This window comes from Pongo pygmaeus, chromosome 2 (genome assembly GCF_028885625.2).
Source record: "Pongo pygmaeus isolate AG05252 chromosome 2, NHGRI_mPonPyg2-v2.0_pri, whole genome shotgun sequence".
Lineage (NCBI taxonomy): Eukaryota > Metazoa > Chordata > Mammalia > Primates > Hominidae > Pongo > Pongo pygmaeus.
Window position 1 is genome coordinate 36,228,753 of NC_085930.1, and position 19,533 is coordinate 36,248,285.

A 19,533-nucleotide genomic window follows, 5' to 3' on the forward strand; every position below is an offset into this window, starting at 1 on the left:
ATCACCAAGACAATGGGGAAAATGTCTCCAGGGCATGTCAGAGGTCTTCACAGTAGCCCCTTTCATCACAGGCCTGGAGGCCTAGGAGGCAAAAATGGTTAGAAGGATTGGGCCCAGGGCCTTGCTGCTTTATGCAGTCTTGGGAATTGGTGCCCTCAGTCTCAGCCATAGTGAAAAGGGCCAAAAGTAGAGCTCAGCCTGTTGCTTCAGAGGGTGAAATCCCCAAACTTTGGTGGCTAACACATGGTATTGGGCCTGTGGGTGAACAGAGGTCAAGAATTGAGGTTTCGGAATCTCTACCTAGATTTCAGAGGATGTATGGAGATGCATGGATGTCCTGACAGAAGTTTACTGCAGGAGTGGAGACCTAATGAATAATCTCCACTATGGCAGTGTAGAAGTGAAATGTGGGGTCGTAGCCCCACACGGAGTCCCCACTTCAGTGCTGCCTAGTGGTTCTGTGAGAAGAGGGTCACTGTCCTCCAGACCCCAGAATGTTAGATCCACCAGCAGCTTGTGCTATGTGTCTGGAAAAGCCACAGACACTCAACACTAGCCTGTGAAGGCAGCTGGGAGAGGGACTATACCCTGCAAAGCCACAGAGGTGGAGCTGCCCAAGGTTGTGACAGATGACCTGTTGCATCAGCATGACCTGGATGTGAGATATGGAGTCAAAGGAGATTATTTCGGAGCTTTAATATTTAACTACTGCCTTATTGGATTTCAGACTAGCATGGGGTCTGGACTCCCTTCAATTTGGCCAATAGTTCCCATTTGAAATGGGTGTATTTACCTAATGCATCTATCCCCATTATATCTAGGAAGTAAATAACTTGCTTTTGATTTTAAGGCTCACAGGCGAAAAGGACTTGCCTTATCTCAGGTGAGACTTTAGATTTGAATGAGACTTTGGACTTTGACATTTTGGTTAATGCTGGAATGAACTAAGACTTTGGGAGACTGTTAGGAGAGCATTATTGTGTTTTGAAATATGCAAACATAAGATTTGGGAGAGGCTAAGGTGGTATATGGTTTGGCTGTGTCCCCACCCAAATCTCATCTTGAATTGTAGTTTCCATAATTTCCATATGTCATGGGAAGGACCTGGTGGGAGGTAATTGAATCATGGTGGTGGTTACCCCCATGCTGCTCTTATCATGGTAGTGAGTTCTCATGAGATCTCATGTTTTTATAAGGCAGTTTTCCCTCTTTGCTCAGCACTTCTCCTTCCTGCTGCCTTGTGAAGGAGAAAATGTTTGCTTCCCCTTCCACTATGATTGTAAGTTTCCTGAGACCTCCCCAGCCATATGGAACTGTGAGTCAATTAAACGTTTCTTGTTTATAAATTACCCAGCATTGGGCAGTTCTATATAGCAACACAAGAACAGACAAATACAGTCTCTAACCTAATAAAGACCATTAATGAAAGACTCACAGTTTTTATTATAATTAATCTGAAAAAAATGAAAGCTTTTTCTGTAAGATTTGGTATAAAGCAATGATACCCACCCTCATCACTACTATTTAACATAATACTAGACCTATTAGCAACCTAGTTTTTTGAGCACTTTTATTATGAAACAATGTTGAAGGTTGTCAAATATGTTTTCTATATCTATGGAGTTTATCATGTGGTATTTATCTTTCTTTATGATACTATGGTGTATCTCATTAATTGCTTTGCATATGTTGAACCAAACTTATATTCCAGGGATAAATTGTGGTTGTTCATGGGATACAATCTTTCTAATGTGTCACTGAATTTGGTTTGCTAGTATTTAGGATCCTTGCCTCTAGATTTATTACAGCTATTTACGTGTAGTTTTCATTTTTTTGTGGTGTTTTTGTTCTGGTATTAGGATGATGCCAGCCTCATAAGTGAGTTTCAAGTTATTATTCCTACTTCTATTGTTTGGAATAGTTTGAGAAGGATTGGTATTATTGCATATTTGAATATTTTGCAGAATTCAGCCATAAAGTTTTCTGGTCCTGGGCTTTTCTTTGTTGGGAGGTGTTTGATTGTTACTTTTATCTCTTTATTCATTAATAATCTGTTCAAGCTTTCTCTTTCTTCTTAATTCAGTCTCTTAGATTAAAGTTTCTGAGTATGTATCAGTTTTCTCTAGATTATCCAATTTTTGGAATATAATTATTAATAAGATTTCCTTAAGGTTCATTTAATTCTTGCCTGCAAGTTGACATGACCCTGTGTATAAAAAACCCTAAAGATGCCACTGAAGAACTGTTAGAATTAATAAACAAATTTAGTAAAGTTTTAGGATATAAAATAAACATACAAAAAATAAGTTAGATATTTTACACCAATTAATGATATGTCCAAAAAAGGAGTCAAGAAAACAATTCCATTCACAATAGCATCAAGAAGAAATAAATACTTAGGAATATATTTAACCAAATAAGTGAAAGATCCTTATAGTGAAAACTATGAAACATTCATGAAAGCAATTGAAAAAGACACAGTAAATGAAAAAAATCTAGTTTTTGTGTATCAGAAGAATTAATATATTAAAATGTCCATACTACCTAAAGTGATATACTGATTCAATGCAATCTTTGTCAAAATTTTACTGACATTTTTTACATGAGTAGAAAAAACAGTTCTTAAATTTGTATAGAACCACAAAAGACCCCAAGAATTCAAAATAATATTGATAAAGAAAATTAAAGTTGAAGCCATCACACTCCCTGATTTCAAGTTATATTAAAAGCAACGGTAATCAAAACAATATGGTACTGACATAAGAACGTATGTCTGTACTGACATACAGAGCAATATAACAGAAAAGACAGCCCAGCAATAAACCCAAGCATATATGCTTAACCAATTTTTGACCACACCCCAATAACACACAATAGATAAATGGGAGTCTCTTCAATAAATGGGGTTAAACAAACTGGATATTCACATGCAAAAAAAAAATAAAACAGAAAAATGAAAGAAAGAAACTGGACCCTTATATTACACTATACACAAAAATATGCTCAAAATGAATATTGGAGAGCTGAACATTAGACCTGAAACTCCTAGAAAAAACACAGGAATAAAGTTCCTTAATATTAGTCTTAGCAAGGATTTTTGGGTTATCTCACCAAAAGCACAGACAATAAAAGCAAAAGTAAACAAGTGGGACTACATCAAGCCAAAAAGCTTCTGCACAGCAAAGGAAACAATAAACAAAATGAAAACACAGCCAATTGATTGGAAGAAAGCATTTGTGAGCCATATATCATATAACAGGTTAATATTCAAGACATCTAAGGAACTCACATAACTCAAGATCAAAAACCAAAATAATTTAATCAAATTGATCCAAGGACCTGAATAGGCATTTCTCTAAAGAAGAAGTAAAAATGGCCAACAGTATAGGAAAAGCTGGTCAGTATTAGGAATCATCAGGGAAATACAAATTAAAACCACAATGAAATATTACCTCACATCAGTTAGAATAACTATTATCAAAAACACAGAAATAATAGTGTTGGCAAGGGTGTGCAGAAAAGAGAACCCTTGTACTCTGTTGGTGGGAAAGTAGATTGGTGTAGTCATTGTTGAAAACAATATAGAGATGCCAAAGAAGTTAAAAATGGAATTAATGTATGGCCCAGTAATCATTTTGCTGCATATATACACAAAGGAAATGAAATCTCCACCTCATAAAGATGTACGCACTCTCATGTTAATCACAGTGTTATTCACAATAGCCAAGATATGGAAACAACTGAAGTGTCCACAAAAAGAGTCCACAAATAGTGTCCAATGAATTTGTGGACACTTCAGTTGAGTGGATAAAGAAAATGGATACAGAAGAATATTTGTGTGTTTGTGTGTGTGTGTGTGTGTGTGTACACATAATGGAATATTATTAATTTTTTATTTAAAAAGGAAATACTGTTATTTTGACAACATCGATGGAGGACCTAGAGGACATTATGCTAAGTGAAATAAATCAAGCACAGAAAGAAAAATACTGCATGATCTCACTTATGCATGGAATCAAAACACATATACACACACACTCAAATGTCTCCCCTAAATTCTCAAATAGATAGAAACAGAGAGTAGAAAAGTGGCTTGGAGGATGGGAAGATTGAGGTTAAAGGGTACAGTGTCAGGGAGGATAAATAAGCCCTGAGATCTAATGTACAGCATGAGAACTATAGTTAATAATATTGTGTTATATACTACTGGAACTTTGCTAAGAGAGTAGATTTTAGGTACTGTTACCACACACACACACACACACAAAGGGTACAGACGGATATGTTAATTTACCTGACTGTAGCAATGGATAGCCATATGATCGATATGTTAATTTGCTTGGCTATGGCCATCATCTCACTATGTATATGTACAGTGATACATCATGTTATAAACCTAAATATATACAGTAAAAATAAATTTGATAAATTTCTTTTTCTTATTTGTGCTTATTTTAATTGTACCCTTTTGATGATTTTTCTTTCATTTTTTAAAATAAGTGTAATTTCTTAAAGAGAAAAAGTACAGGATGTTAAAGATAATGCAAATGGGTCTTATTCTTATACCAAACTGGGAGCTAAAAAGCACTCTAGTTTTACGTCAGACTCCACGACCTCATTCACTGAAGGTGGAGTCCCAATGATTAGTTTTCGCATGGAATAAACCTAGACTTAATTTTAGATTTGGGGTCCTAATAGAGTTGCAGTTGTTCATCTGAAGCTTAAAGATGACAAAATTGTTTCATGAACTAGTAAAAACCCATGTCAAAATCTGCCCAAATCAGAAGTATAATCGTATGTTCTTTATATATTTTGAAAATATTAATTACTTAAAGCACTGTTCTGATACTCAATCTCTAAATTCAACCTTTGAATCTTATGTCAATGCAAAATTGGTCTCTAGCTTTAGTAAAAAAGCCATCATCGAATTGAACCATGCATCTTGAAAATGAACTACTGAATTATTAGGGGCCTTTGATATCTCTGGAGACTGAGTTTTTGGACTAAATTTTAAAATGTGAACATAGAACGTGAGTTTTGATCAATTTAAATTATTACTGATTTAGTCTTGGTCCCAGTTGTGTGCAAAGCACTAACAGAAGTGTGGTTCAATAGAGAAATACCTTTTGCAACTGACACAAAGCAGCTGAGACAAATTTGTGAAGTACTTCCTGCCTCCAGTCCAGAGAAACTAAGCCATTACTAGTTCTATTCTATCATACAGTATAGCAATTGCAATAAAGCTAAAAGCCTCATCCATGATTAGATAATGTGCCAGGGAAGCTTTATTATCCATTGACCCCACTAGGAATGGCATAGAATGCAGAGCAAAGTTCCTGGCAGTCTGTGGCATGCTTCTGAAAACAATCTGCTAGTTCAGAGAAAAATATATGCCTCTGGGCTGAAATATGTATGCCTTTTTGTTCTGTCTACATCCACCAAGTCAGAAATTTAGATCAAATTCTAATTCTAGGAACTTCCAAAGGACATTTAGTATTTTTTGTTTCCTTATTTTAAAATCCTATAGAAAATATTAAATTCATAATTATATTTTATTTTGTCTTTTTCTAAGGAAAACTGTATATTTTTTATTCATATTATATAAACAAAATACCCAAATACACGGAATAAAATATAGCTTTGTCCCAGTGAGGTAAACAGTTTATCAGCTTTCTTTTGGGGAATCTTTTTAAAAATCATACATATTGGAAATGAGATGTGAACAGGAATGCCAAATGTTTAGGGTATTTGGGGATCTGAATATTGGATGCCTAGCTAATAGCAGTGACCAGAGTCCTACTGTTTGGCTAGAAAGGCAGAAAAGTGAGTGCTGCCCAAGGAAAAAGGATTGCTTTAAGATAAATTATTAATATGAAAATGGTGGTCTTTCTTCTTTTTTTTTATTTTGGTGTTTTTTGTTTTGTTTTCCATAAAATACCCAAATCTCACCTAATCTCTTTGAACAGAAACAGAAATATTTATAAATTAATTTATACTATTAAGCTAGTGAAATAATATATTATTTCTCATTAATAGTACCTCCATGTAATTTTAGAAAAAAAGAAGACAGGACTTGACAGAATGACAACATTAATTATTATGGAATTTCAGAATTTAGCAACAGGGGATAGATTTGGATGACAAACTTTCAGGCTCATGTCAAGTATCCCTGTGCAGACACCTGTGTACCTTGCCTTACTTTAAGAAAATCTCATAACGCAGCCAAGAAATGTGGCGTGAGCTTTCTGATGAATTAGCCAGTAGCATTTGATCCCATGTATTGGAGTACATGGAAGCACTTCGGCACTTTGTGATTTTTGATTACTTATAGTAACTACATCATGTCAAGACTAAAGGTAATTTACTTCCAATATTTAATTCCATTTTAGTATATGCCTGAAGAACTCTTTCAACTTGTAAACCGTCCTTCCTCCCTAGTTATGCTGGTCATTATTCTCATCTGGAAATTCAATTATAATGAAGTAGACTAAGCAGTGGTGTCACTTAATGTTAACTGGAGCCTAGATTCTTTCTCTAACATAAGCTATTTCATACACAATTGTGAAAATGCAAGAGATACCTGCAATGCCTTCTGTTCCCTTATTCATATTTGGTATCTTCTTTTCACCCTACACTACATGTATCCCATTCTGCCAACCAAAAAGAACTGTTGGATAATAAAGTATTTGATCAACGAATTCAAGCTGAGATATTAAGGTCTCAAGACGGATAATTATAACTTTTGAATACCGATTAATAACCAAAAGGAGGGTATCTCACATATCATTGCTTTCTTTTTCCTGAAAGTACACTTACGCAAGACAAATATGTTCACATCACTTACCTCCGTGTTTTCCAATTCCATTATGCATTATATCACATAGAGGGCCTTTAAACTACAGATAATGAGACTCCTCAGATAATCTGGTACATCTGAGAGGGAGCCTGGGAGTCTGTGTCCTGAAACATAAACAGGTTTGAAAACATCTGATTGTCACTCCTCTGAATAGTAGTTTATTCTGCATGAATTTAAGACTGGTGTGAGTGATTGGGTTTATACCTTATAATAATATTTACTATGAATTTGCTCTATTGAACATTTTGATAAATTCAGGAGATACTGAACATTGAATTAATAATGAGTAAGATGAGGCAAGGAAGGGTTAGCTCATGATCTATGATTATGATTTCAGCTTTTACCAAAGTCAAAGGATTCCCTCTTTTAAAAAGTCATTATCACTCTACTATAGCAAAAAGATAGCTCCCTCTAAATAGCTTAATACATACTTAAAAAAAAAAAACTTTTTAATCATGAAAACATCAGACTCCCAGATGTGGTTTTAATGAGAAAACATACTGGCAAAAATGCCTATAAATGTAACAACATTTAAAATAATGTTTTGATTGTATTCATTGGAGGAGCATTTACATACATTTTCACATAGGGCTGTATATTTGAGAAATAGTCAATCAATTAGAGAAAATGCTTGGGGCACAGATACATTCACTAGAGGCTAATAGGTATTTAAAATCTGTCTCTTCCCCGACTTGCCATCTTAATTCAAGGTATTACAGAAATTTTGATTAATTAGACCACAGCAAGTTTACCTAGATATGTTTATTCCCATCAATATGCCTAAAAAAAGAGAAAAGTCACACTCTAAGTAGCAGATGGCATCCTGGGTGGCAGGCAACTGTAGTAGTTCAGGAAGTGTTTTATTTAACATTCAGTGTACCTCTCCTACAAGATCCATGCAAATTTTTTGTTTGTTTTAATTTTGCTTCACAGTTGAGTATCTTTTTATTATTCTTTAAGGGTTCAGTTTGTTCTCACTGCTCATCTGTATCATGCTCAACTATTTTCTGTAACTAGAGAAGTCTCAAAACAGGTGTTTAAAAACGCTGCTATTTTCCATTTGGCTTGCAAAGAGAGAACAATACAAACAGCCATTTCCCTTAGCTTTGGCTCTGCACCAGTGAGAAAGTGCCATAACAGAAGCAATCACTCAGAGAGAAAGTAACACACATTTCGTCTTTTGGGAAAGCTATGGGGCACTTGAAAGATGATTGGTTTGTGGGACTGGCACTATGAAATTGGAATGCTCAGATTCCAGCTGTGATGAGAATAGAAAATCAGGAACAGGTGGATATACATATATGGGTGTATATGTAATATTAAAATATGTATGTCTAAATGACCCTATTTTCAGTGTTTCATTATATCTTTTATCTTTTTTATATCAGTCAACAAAAGAAGGCACTTTTTCCCATGAGCCCAATCTCTGTATGATCCTCAAATATTCTGTTCTATCAATTTCACCCTTACCAGCTCCTGTGACTCTTTGCCCTTCCTTCTATTTATGGTTTTCAAACTCACTGTTTTCTGATCATCCTCATAACTTTCTCACTCTAACAGAAAATTTGCCCCCTCTTGAAGGCACTTGTGTTCCCCACAGCTTTTTCAAATTCTATCAGGTTTTGTTTTGTTTCTCCCATAATTCTCATAAAACTGAGCCTAAAAGTAAGGTAGGTGATCTCCTTGCAATTTTTTTTGATGTTTAGTCTTCAACAATTTGCTAAAACTGTTCTTGCAAGTGCCATTTTTTAAAAAATCTAATTAGTTTTGTTCATCTCTATGAGTCTTCATCTTTATCGACCTTTAGGTGGCATTTGACCTCATTGATGATTGTCTCCCTTTGATGCACTTTCTTCCCATTGCATCCAGATGCCACTCTCATGATTTTCCTACTTGATCACTAGTTAATCTCTGTCATTCTTTTGGGGACCTCTTCTCTTCTTTATGGCATCAGTTGACATGCCATGGGACATTAGAGTTACAGTTATCCTTAAAGCGGTTCTTGGCCTCAGTCTAAAATTTGATATATAGGTCATCAAGAAATCCTATTGGGTCATCTTCCAATATCTCCAGAACATGACTTTAAGTGTAACTTCCTATTACCAACCCCTCCTGCCTGCATTAGTGGAATAGGCACAGAACTGGGCTATTTGCTTCCACTTTTACCCCTTAAATTAGAGATGAAAGAGAGATGAAAGAGAGATACAGGGAATTATGTGTTTACAAAACTCTTGAAGAAAAATGGTCTATGTGATTGCCTTAATTTTTAATTTTACTGTCACAAAAACGAAGAACTGCTGCTGTCTTGGGTCAAAAAAAACTATAGAAAACAATGGGAGTGGGGAGGGATAGCATTAGGAGATATACCTAATGCTAAATGACAAGTTAATGGGTGCAGCACACCAGCATGGCACATATATACATATGTAACTAACCTGCACATTGTGCACATGTACCCTAAAACTTAAAGTATAATAATAAAAAAAAAGAAAAGAAAACAATGGATAACTTTAAAACGTCTTTGCAGTTCTAAGGTGGACGAAATAGTGGGGAATCTTAGAATGTTAAATTTTACATCTGAGGAGCCCATGTATCTTCTCACAATTATCAACAGAGGAAGAAGAAAAAACATTGCTCTGTCGCTCCTGTGCTTTCTGACCATAAATCTTAAGGCCACTCTACTTACACAGTAAATTTGTAGGTATTGGACCCAATTTCCTTTACTGATTTTTATTCTACAGTTCCTGTAATTCATAGTAGATAGTATTACTTTCAAAATATTAGAAGTTGGTATCCAAGCACAGAATATCTTATATTTAAAAGAGTTAGATAATCATATAACTTGACATCAACAGAAGTATAATTTCACTGGAATAGTGCACTCAGAAAGGAAGTTATATTTTATCAAATCAGTAATGACAGATACTTACTGTTTTGATACTGTAAAGATAACATGGATTGCTATAGTTATTTAAGTTGGAGCAAGCAAATGTAATAATTTACAATTAAGCAGGGTACATTTGTATATCAACTATAAATACTTGAGTTGTCTGAAATACTTTTTTCCTTTTCTACTTTACTGAATATTGTAAAAAGACAAAAATAAATAGGAATTGTAACAAATTAAACACTACGAATTTGTAAACAAGAAGTTGATAATATGTCTTTAATCTTTCACGTTCTAACTCCCTAAAAATTAAAATCATATTTAGTATGCTCTTGATTACACAATTGTCTATCCTCAAAAATATTGAAATACATGAACATATACATACTATGCTTCCTTGCACAATGAAAAGAGAATAATATTAACACATTATTATAAAGATTGATTTTTTTAATTGTAAAATAAATTATGGTTGTATCTCTGATAAATCCATAGAAATATAATTCAGTCTTTAAAATCCATACTGTTTTCAATTATGTATGCAGCATATGTTATTTAATTATTTTTTATTGCAGAACATTCAGATTTTTGCACCTCTGAAAAATGCTGTTATAAAATTATAGGAATAGATATATAGATTTCAGATGACATGTAAACATTGATATAGATATTTGTTTAGCTCCTTATCCATAACAGCTTCCATTTATTTGAACTCATGTGAAAAATTTTATATTTTTTCTGTTTCCATTGCAATTTGAGTACAACTAATAGTTTTAATTTTCTGTCATAAGGTAATTGACTTGTTCAATGTGAAACTATTAACAGCATTTATTTACAGACTTTATTTCTAATAAGTATAATACATTAATAAAATATTTTTACATTAAAAAAACTAAACAAAGAATGTTGACCTATTAACTCATCCTTAAAAATATTGGACTTTTTAATGAAGTGAGATGTCTAGCTTTTATTATAGACATTGGTGTATGTAACCAAAATGTTAAGTGGATACTGAGCTTGTCCAGTGTCTAAATAATATAGTTTCAAAGAAGCACAAATCAGCAAATAATTTGAGTTAAAACTCGTTTTAATCATCAAACCATACCTTGAGGATATGGAAATCAAAATGAAAATGATCTTAATGCATAAAAAATATACTTAATACTTTTCTCAACGTCTCACCCACTGTCAGTTTTCCCTACATGTTGATGATTCCCCCTCAAATGTTAGCAGTCATATAAAACTCTCTTTTATCCAGTTCATTTGGCATTTCTTCTTAATTCCACAATTTCCCTAGAGCCCTCTTAAGTAATTTCAACTCTATTCTGAAAAAAATTCCCCTCTTTGCCTCTTTTTATTATTTTCATTATTCAGTTTCATAAAATGCCAAAGAATATGTTGGAGAGAAAGGTAGATGTTAAGAATATTGACACATTATTAATTTTTGTCCCAATCATATTGATCATTAGAAGTTACACCTTTAGTAGTTGATTTCATTCTGCAGATCTTCCCATGGTGGTCAACTTATTAGAAATGTGATAATTTAGGAACGATTCAGTTATTCTTCACTATTCAAATAATTTATGTGTTTACACTGCTCACCTGCATGTAAGCATTAATATTTTCATAAGCTAAAGAAACATAACATACATGTTTCTATAACATGTGCTAAAAAAATATAGTGTAAGGTACTATGGCAGAATGTTCCATCAAAAAAATTATACATAATATATATAAAAAAATGGGGAAACAACTAACACATCAATTAATTATACTTTTATTTTCTATTTCTATTGTAAAACATAAAGCATCTTTTAAGTAAATCCTATCTATTTAGAAATACATATATAAAAATATTGTTCTAGAGAGATGGCCTGCTGTTAAGGTAAAACGATTTCACTCATACATAAATGGACAAAAATCACTAGTCCATTTGGAGATTTGTGTTCCAATAAACAGATTAATTATTGTATAAATTCTCATAAGTTTGAAAATAATTACTATTAAGATAACCTTCTAAAGTCATGATGTAGTTTTCTATTATTATTAGATATAAAGAATAGTATTATTAATAATAATTACTATTATTTGATATTCCATTATGATAGTTTGTATTTTTTATATACCACTAATGCTCTGTAATTTCAACAAATTAAAAAAATAGTAGTTGGGTCAATTACAATCTCAATATAAGATTTTAAAATGTCTCAAACTTTTAAACAATTGAGTTTAACAGAATCAATATTATTTTCTAGAATGTATACTTAAAAATAATTACCTAATATAATGAAAAGATTTTATTCATTATCTAAAGAATTTAATTGGTAAATTAATTATTCAATTAATTAATATTGATTCTATAACTTGTTTGATAAATGAGACCATCATACCATAGTATCGATACCGGAAGAAATAAAAGATGATTCAATAAATCAGGATTGATGAGGGTGATCCTTTATTAGAAATCCAACAGCTTTTTGCTCTTAGACAATTCACTTTATTCTAAAGGAAATTCTAGTTCCTATGAGTAAATTGTTGAAAGTGAATACGGTCAATAGACCAAAAGCTTACAAAACGTAATTTACAAATACTTATTGAGCCCGTGTCCGTAAGGCTCTCTGTGAGGCACATCACAGTCTTTTGACAAAGTTCTGAGTGAGGAAATCCTAAACTGACAACTTCTAAAGTTGTTACTATAAAGTCTAGAAATCCCACGCAGTATTTTAGAAACTACACATACAACACACACAGGCACATATAGGCACACACAATTTTATAGTAATGACAAGGTAAAACCTGTATACACTAAAGATAGTGTATGTGTCTTTGGAGTATATGTTCTTAATTTTTCTTGTTTCTCTTTTCCTAGGAAATGAATATGGTTCTTCCAGTGTAACTTAATTTATCCTGTGACATTTGTTTGCTTTCTACAAGAGATTCTATGATAAGCCATTCATTCCAGAATGTAATTTAGAAAAACATTGGAGGTGATTTGTGGTTGCTGTGGCCATTGTGGTCAAGCGGTATTACGAAGTAGAGTGAAAAAAAATGCAACCACAGAACCCTCATTGTAGAGTATGGAAGGATACCTTGTCTTTGAATTTTGTGCCACCTGTCAGTGTTGACTTTATTCATTGTAGCTTGTACTACCCATTAAAGCATCATTAAAATAAATTCTCTGAAAAAGCACACTCATCTTTGCCTCTGATTACAAAGAGTGGAGATTGTATATTAACGCAGATTTTAAGCATTCGTATCATAATTGGACACAAGCTGCTCTGAACATCTGTTTGTTATCAAGAATAAGAATGACATATCTCTTGTTATAGATTTGTTTAATGACCAAATTTTGAAATTATTCCCACAGTATACTAAGAATTTGAGCTGAGCTAGGAGTTGCAGGAAATTGGTATGTGAGAAAAACAATGTTGCCTTCAGCACAAATGGATAGTTTTGGTTCCAGAAAGGTATCATTTATGAAGGAATTTTGATTTAAAGTATGACAGTCTCAGTTTTAAACAGTCATTAAAACTATGTTGACATCAATACCTAGGTGCATAAACCCTCTGCCTATTTGTATCCTCAGAATCTATTAAAGTTGTCATTAGTAATTACATGTTCCTGTTTTTAATCATTTTAAATCAGTTTTTATAAAGCCTGCTGTGTATGTATTTGTTTTCCATTACTTTAACAATTTATCACTGTTTAGTTAAGATGCATACTAATAGCTGTTTTTATTTAAAACTCCTAGTTGTATGTTATATACAGATTTACCCCCATTATCTAGTGATGTTTGGGAGTTTGTTATGTATAATCCTTTAAAGTATAAATTCATTCATTTATTTCACAAATACTAGCTGTGTGTGTGTGTGTTTGACAGATATGTTCAGAATGAAGGGGATAGTACTGAGCAAGATGTGACCCTGATTTTATAAGAGGAGGGAAAGAATTAATCAAGAAATCAGAAGGGATGTATGAATACAAACTGCTACAGTTGTTGTAAAGGAAAGGGCCTCTGTCCTATGAGGAAAGATAACAAAGATTAGTGACCTAGACTCGGAGGTCAGGGAAGTCATTCTGGCATGATTAAAACTTAAGCTGAGGTCTGAGGGATCTTTCCAAAAGGGATGGGAAAGCGGCAGAGGTGATATAATAATTTTTCAGTGCAGGATAACATGTGCACTGTTCATGTGGCAGGTCAAAGCTTGACACATTACAGGAATAAAAAACAGGACTAGTGTGATTGTGTTATGTGGCGCTAAAGAGAGACATGGTGTGAGATGAAGATGGATAAGTAAACAATGGCTACCACGATGGTTATGCAAAGATTTAGGTCTTTATCCCCAGAGCAATAGGGGTTTAAGGATTTTAAATAGGGATTTGACTATACCATATTTAAACTTTGAAAGTATTACCTGGGGGATGGCATGAGAAGTAAGGGTTGGAGGATATACACAGTAAATACCTGAAGGATAGTTAATGTAAATACTTCATGTGTGCCATAAAATATGATGGTAGATAAGAAAAATGTGCTCTATATTTAACTTTAAGAATAGCTACTGGGCCCGTTTTCTGTCAAATTGCCTCATGTTCCCACTCATCATTTACATGAGAACCTCAGCTTTGAGAATCACTATATAATTAGGGGAGAAAAGCAAGTGAAAATCTGAAGGAAAATAGCCTGATCCCTGCTTGTTAGAGACAATAGATGTCCTCTCTAGCCCACTGTTGCTTCATGCTTTATCCTTTCCATGCAAATGATTTATTACTTTAGCCTGGAATCATCATGATTTTGTCCTTGGAACACTTTAAATAGATTAGAAAATTCCTATAATCCTTATTTTATTGATTGTTGAGTTTTTCAGAAACAGACTCACCATGGATGATTACATGTATTTGTTATATGATAGTTAATGATCTTTACCAAAGAGATAAAATGTTCCTTAAAAAATTCACTCCCAAGACCCTGCCCCATGTACTTATTTTCTTTTCTATAATGGTATTTTGCAATGAATTTGGACTGCAAAACACTTACAGAGTACATACTCTGGTGCTTCGGTTGAACTTTGAGTTTTTAGTGGGCAACTATGCCATATGATGAATTATATTTGCTCAATGGTATAGATAAAATAAAGTTTTAAAGAGACAAAAGTCTCCAGGGAAACAAATATGATCAGAGTCAATCAATCCCGTGTCTGGTTATATTTGCAAGAAAGTAGATAAAGTAATACTAAGTGTCTCTGTTGAATAGTCACAAATAAAAAATGATAAACCAAAAGACTGAGGACAGAATTAGGTTAAAAGCTTGTCTTTTGCTGATGATCTCTTATATTTTTATACCAACCCCAGAGCTGAATTCACCAATTGTTAACTTTTTCCTGTATTTAGAGTCAAGATTTCAGAATCAAAAGGTTACAGTTCTATGCAAGTCTGGACTGTAAGGATGTTGGAGTAAGCATCTCTTTATCAACCAGTCAATAGACTATAGGGCATATCCAAGTTTTAAACTTTTTCAAGATGATGACTGTGGTGGGCTTTTATCTATAGAGCATCTAGGTTTGGGGAAAAAAAAAAAACCCTACAAATATCTACTCTTGAGTCAACTGCTTAACACATCAACGGGCTATGTATACGAAATTCTATCCAGAAACAGAAAATTATGCTTTAGTAAATGGGTTTGGTTTTGTGTTAGTTGGGATGAGCCAATGCTAATGAATGTCTGCTTAACCATCTTGTTGTGCCCTATAGAGATAAGATTGATTTGGGGTACTATGTCTGGCAAGTTTTGAAGTCTAAGTTTTCTGAGTCTGAACAGAATCTAGTAACAATATGGGAAATCAGCATACCCGGAGACCTAGTATTTATTCATAAGGCTTCTTTACTGATAATAGCTATTGGGAAAACAATACAAGGAAATATTTCTCGAGTGTCTCATGTGCCTGTCTGGGATCACCCAACTGATAGATACTAATACCACAACTCTGGTTGACTTATTTGTTTATTTATTTATTTTTTGAGACAGAGTTTCGCTTTTGTTGCCCAGGCTGCAGTGCAGTAGCTCAATCTTGCCACACCGCAACCTCTGCCTCCGGTATTTAAGTGATTCTCCTGCCTCAGCTTCCTGAGTAGCTGGGATTACAGGTGCCCACCACCATGCCCGGCTAATTTTGTATTTTCAGTAGAGATGGGGTTTCTCCATGTTGGTCAGGATGGTCTCCAACTCTTGACCTCAGGTGGTCTGCCCACCTCAGTCTTCCAAAGTGCTGGGATTATAAATGTGAGCCACTGTGCCCTGCCTAACTCTGGTGACTTTTATGCCTTCCTAGCCCCAAACTCCTATATCCTCTGTGTTAGTGTACTAAGACTAGAATAACAGAATACCATAGACTGGTTTGTTTAAAAAATATAGGTTATTTTCTCACAGTTCTGGAGCTTGGAAGCCCAAGATTATAGTGCTGGCAGGGATAGTTGCTGGTGAGGCTTCTCTCCTTCACTTGCAGATGGGCATCTTCATTGTGTCCTCCCATAACCTTTCTTCTGAGCATGCACACTGGTGCTATCTCTTCCTCCTTATGTAAGGACAAAAGGCTCCACTGTTATAACTTTCATTTACCCTTAATTACATTTTAAAAAGCCTATTTCCAAACATAGTCACACTGGGGATTAGGGCTACAATATAGAAATTTGGAGGGGGGATACAATTAAGTTCATAACATCCCCCACCTTATACCAACTTTTAGATCCAAGTTGTAGTTATCCTTGAACATATCCTGTAGTGGCCTCAGAAGGGAAGTTTGCCCAGTGTTTGAGAATGATGTCTACATATTATGTTGTGAGTTTCATTGTATCTTCACTGTTTCACTCTTTCAAGCAATTGGAGCATCAGTTGAGTGTCTGTGCCTTATAAAAAGTGTAACTGATTCTCAACTTACATATGTTCAACAAAGTGATAAACCTAAGTAATATACTTCAACCCTAGGAGTCAACTATGGAACAAACTACTTGTTCCATAGTTTTATGAAGATTCAAAGTGGAGGATTTTATTGTGTGTATTTGTTTCTGTCTTTAGGGGCACTACAAACGTTGAAGCTAAGTTCTACTCCATCCATGGCCACAGGAATATGATATGCTATTTCTCCCAAGTGAGAACTTAATTATAAGCATATGATATTTTAATATCAATGATAGGTGACCACACTCAGTCACATTCTGCAGAAAACTAGTGTATGAAAAAGGAGTTTCAGTAACATAAAGAGCAATGTATATTTCATAGCCCATATGTGACAACTAAATTATTTGAATTGTTAACAATGCTCAGGTCCATTCATTCATTCATAAAAGTATTTGCAATTATCAGGGTTAGTTTTTATGATTTCTGGTGATAATTATTTTTATGACAGGAATTTTCTTATTTCACACACACACAAATTTATTATCGGCTGATAGCTTTAATTTTTCTCTGTAATAGGATTGAACTATCTTGATTCTACCCAGAATCTGGGTTAAGGAACATTCTTAAATTCTGGCCAGGGAAGGAATAGAGACAGAGCTCTGACTGAATTTTTTAGTGCATTGTTTTTCAAATATTAATATACTACTCACCATAAATAAATAAAGAGGAATTGCCTATTTCTTCCATAATAGAGTAAGTCACATTTGAATAGGATCCAAAGAACAACCCAGTTGTCACACTGTAAACTCACATTGTACACTTTAGGCAGAATTTAGTCATATAGCCCTATTAGTGGCAAGGGCAAGCACGTTACTTTGATAAAGTTGTGCTTTCGGCATTTGTGACAACTACTGGGCTTGGTTGTGGATTCCCTGGAGTTCCACTAAGGAAGGAGACAGATCAAATATTATAATCCTTGCTCCAGGCAAGCTATACTGCATAGACTTTATTCTAGGCCCTAATTTTTCTTTCCTTCCTTTGAAGATAAATGCTCCAAGTACTATTATTTGTCACTGTCACACACTTAAATATACCTTGACAAATACTGTTACTATTTTAGTAATTTTTGATTCCTTCAATTTAAAGAGCAATTTTCAAGAATGATCAGTCTGGGTTTTAAGAAAAGCTCTAACCTCAAAATTTCCATACTTATTTCAGTTAAGGCTAGTCACATTATTGGGTTATGTACCAAAATATTAGTAATTTTAAGGAATCATATTTAAGTAATATTCTCAAAGCTCCAAGATTTAACTAGGTTAAACTGATTTTTTTAAATGGTCATAAAACAAAGTATTACCTGTTTTTATTTTCAAAGTATTTTAAAACACAAATAGGTTCTAAGTGATCATAACCAAATATTCTCTCACTTTTAATTGAAGAAACTTATACCAGAGGACAACAGAGAAAATCTGATGTCACACAACTAGTTGACATGAAATCACTTCTATAGCCTGCTTCACCAAATCACAAATTGAAAGCTATTTTCAAGTTTCAAGAACATTTTTCAAAGAAAATTCAATGGAATTGGGTTTTACCACAGAAAATAGTTTTGTTTACATTTTTTTTCCTGGCAAATTATTTTTCTTTACAAGGTATGTGAGGATTACAAAAGATCAGTAGACAATTAGAGTTTTATTTACAAATATTTACAGAATACTATCAGAAAAGCATCTATTTTAACTTAAAAGCAAAGAGACCACAAGAAGAGCAATAGGCAAAGAGATGAGAGGATTAGAAGGAAAAAGCCATTAAATTCAGAGTTGTAAGTGCTTTGCCTGCATTAGATCATTCCACCTGACATAATACTCTAAGGTATTTGCCATCATTATGTCTTATGTACAGACAAACTAAATCTTAGGGAGTAGAGAGATGAGTGAAACTGGTCAAGATTACAAAATATTTGGCTGTGGAATTAGTATTTGAACTCAGGACTTCTGATTTTTAAGTTAACCCTCTTAATTCCTGCTGTCTACTATAAATGAGGAAGGCTTTATATATATATATATATCTGTCCTTGAGTCCCGTTATGGAGGCAGTAGGAGGAAGAGAGTACCTCATGTTCTGACATAATACTGTAATACATTTACTTAAAATTTATTAATATTCCCATGGTACACATTATTTTTAAATGATGAAGAGAATGACATGAGTATGTGAGTGTATTAGCTGGATATTTTTCTGTCCATGAGCTATCAGTTACAAGAAATACTTTATTTCTAGGTACAACTAGGCATATGCCAAAATCATGTTTAAAAAATTGTATCAGTGAGGTTCTTGTCATATTCTAGTCATTTCTTAATAACACTATTTTTTTCAGTAAAGACAAAAGAAAAACAATGAGAAATCAAAAACAGAAACACAAAACAGAAACCACTTATACTAGTAAAGAATCCCGAAGAGTGCAACTACCAAATATTAAAACATATTATATGGGTCTTTTTCTAGTTAGGATATAAATGAAAATGAAAGTTATCATTATCACCATATAAACTTTTAAAAATCCATTATTTTCTTTAAAACCGTAAGAGAGATCTGAAAATAAAGAAATATCGAAGCCCCGAATTCCATTAAGTTGAGCTATCCCTAGATAACTAAGGAATGAAAGATGTTTTTAGACTTGACACCGGATGATGTTGGGTACTAGACAGACAGAGGAATAATCCTACCATGGAATGATACCTTTGCTTAGATTGGAAAACACTGGTCAATCTTTTGACAAATTGGTTTGTGTGCTGGATTTGAATCTACAATAACACCCAAAGCAAAGGCAATGCTCTCTGCCAAATAATTACCCTAAATGGGGATTTTGCTGAGCAAGTAGAGACTAGAGACAGGACA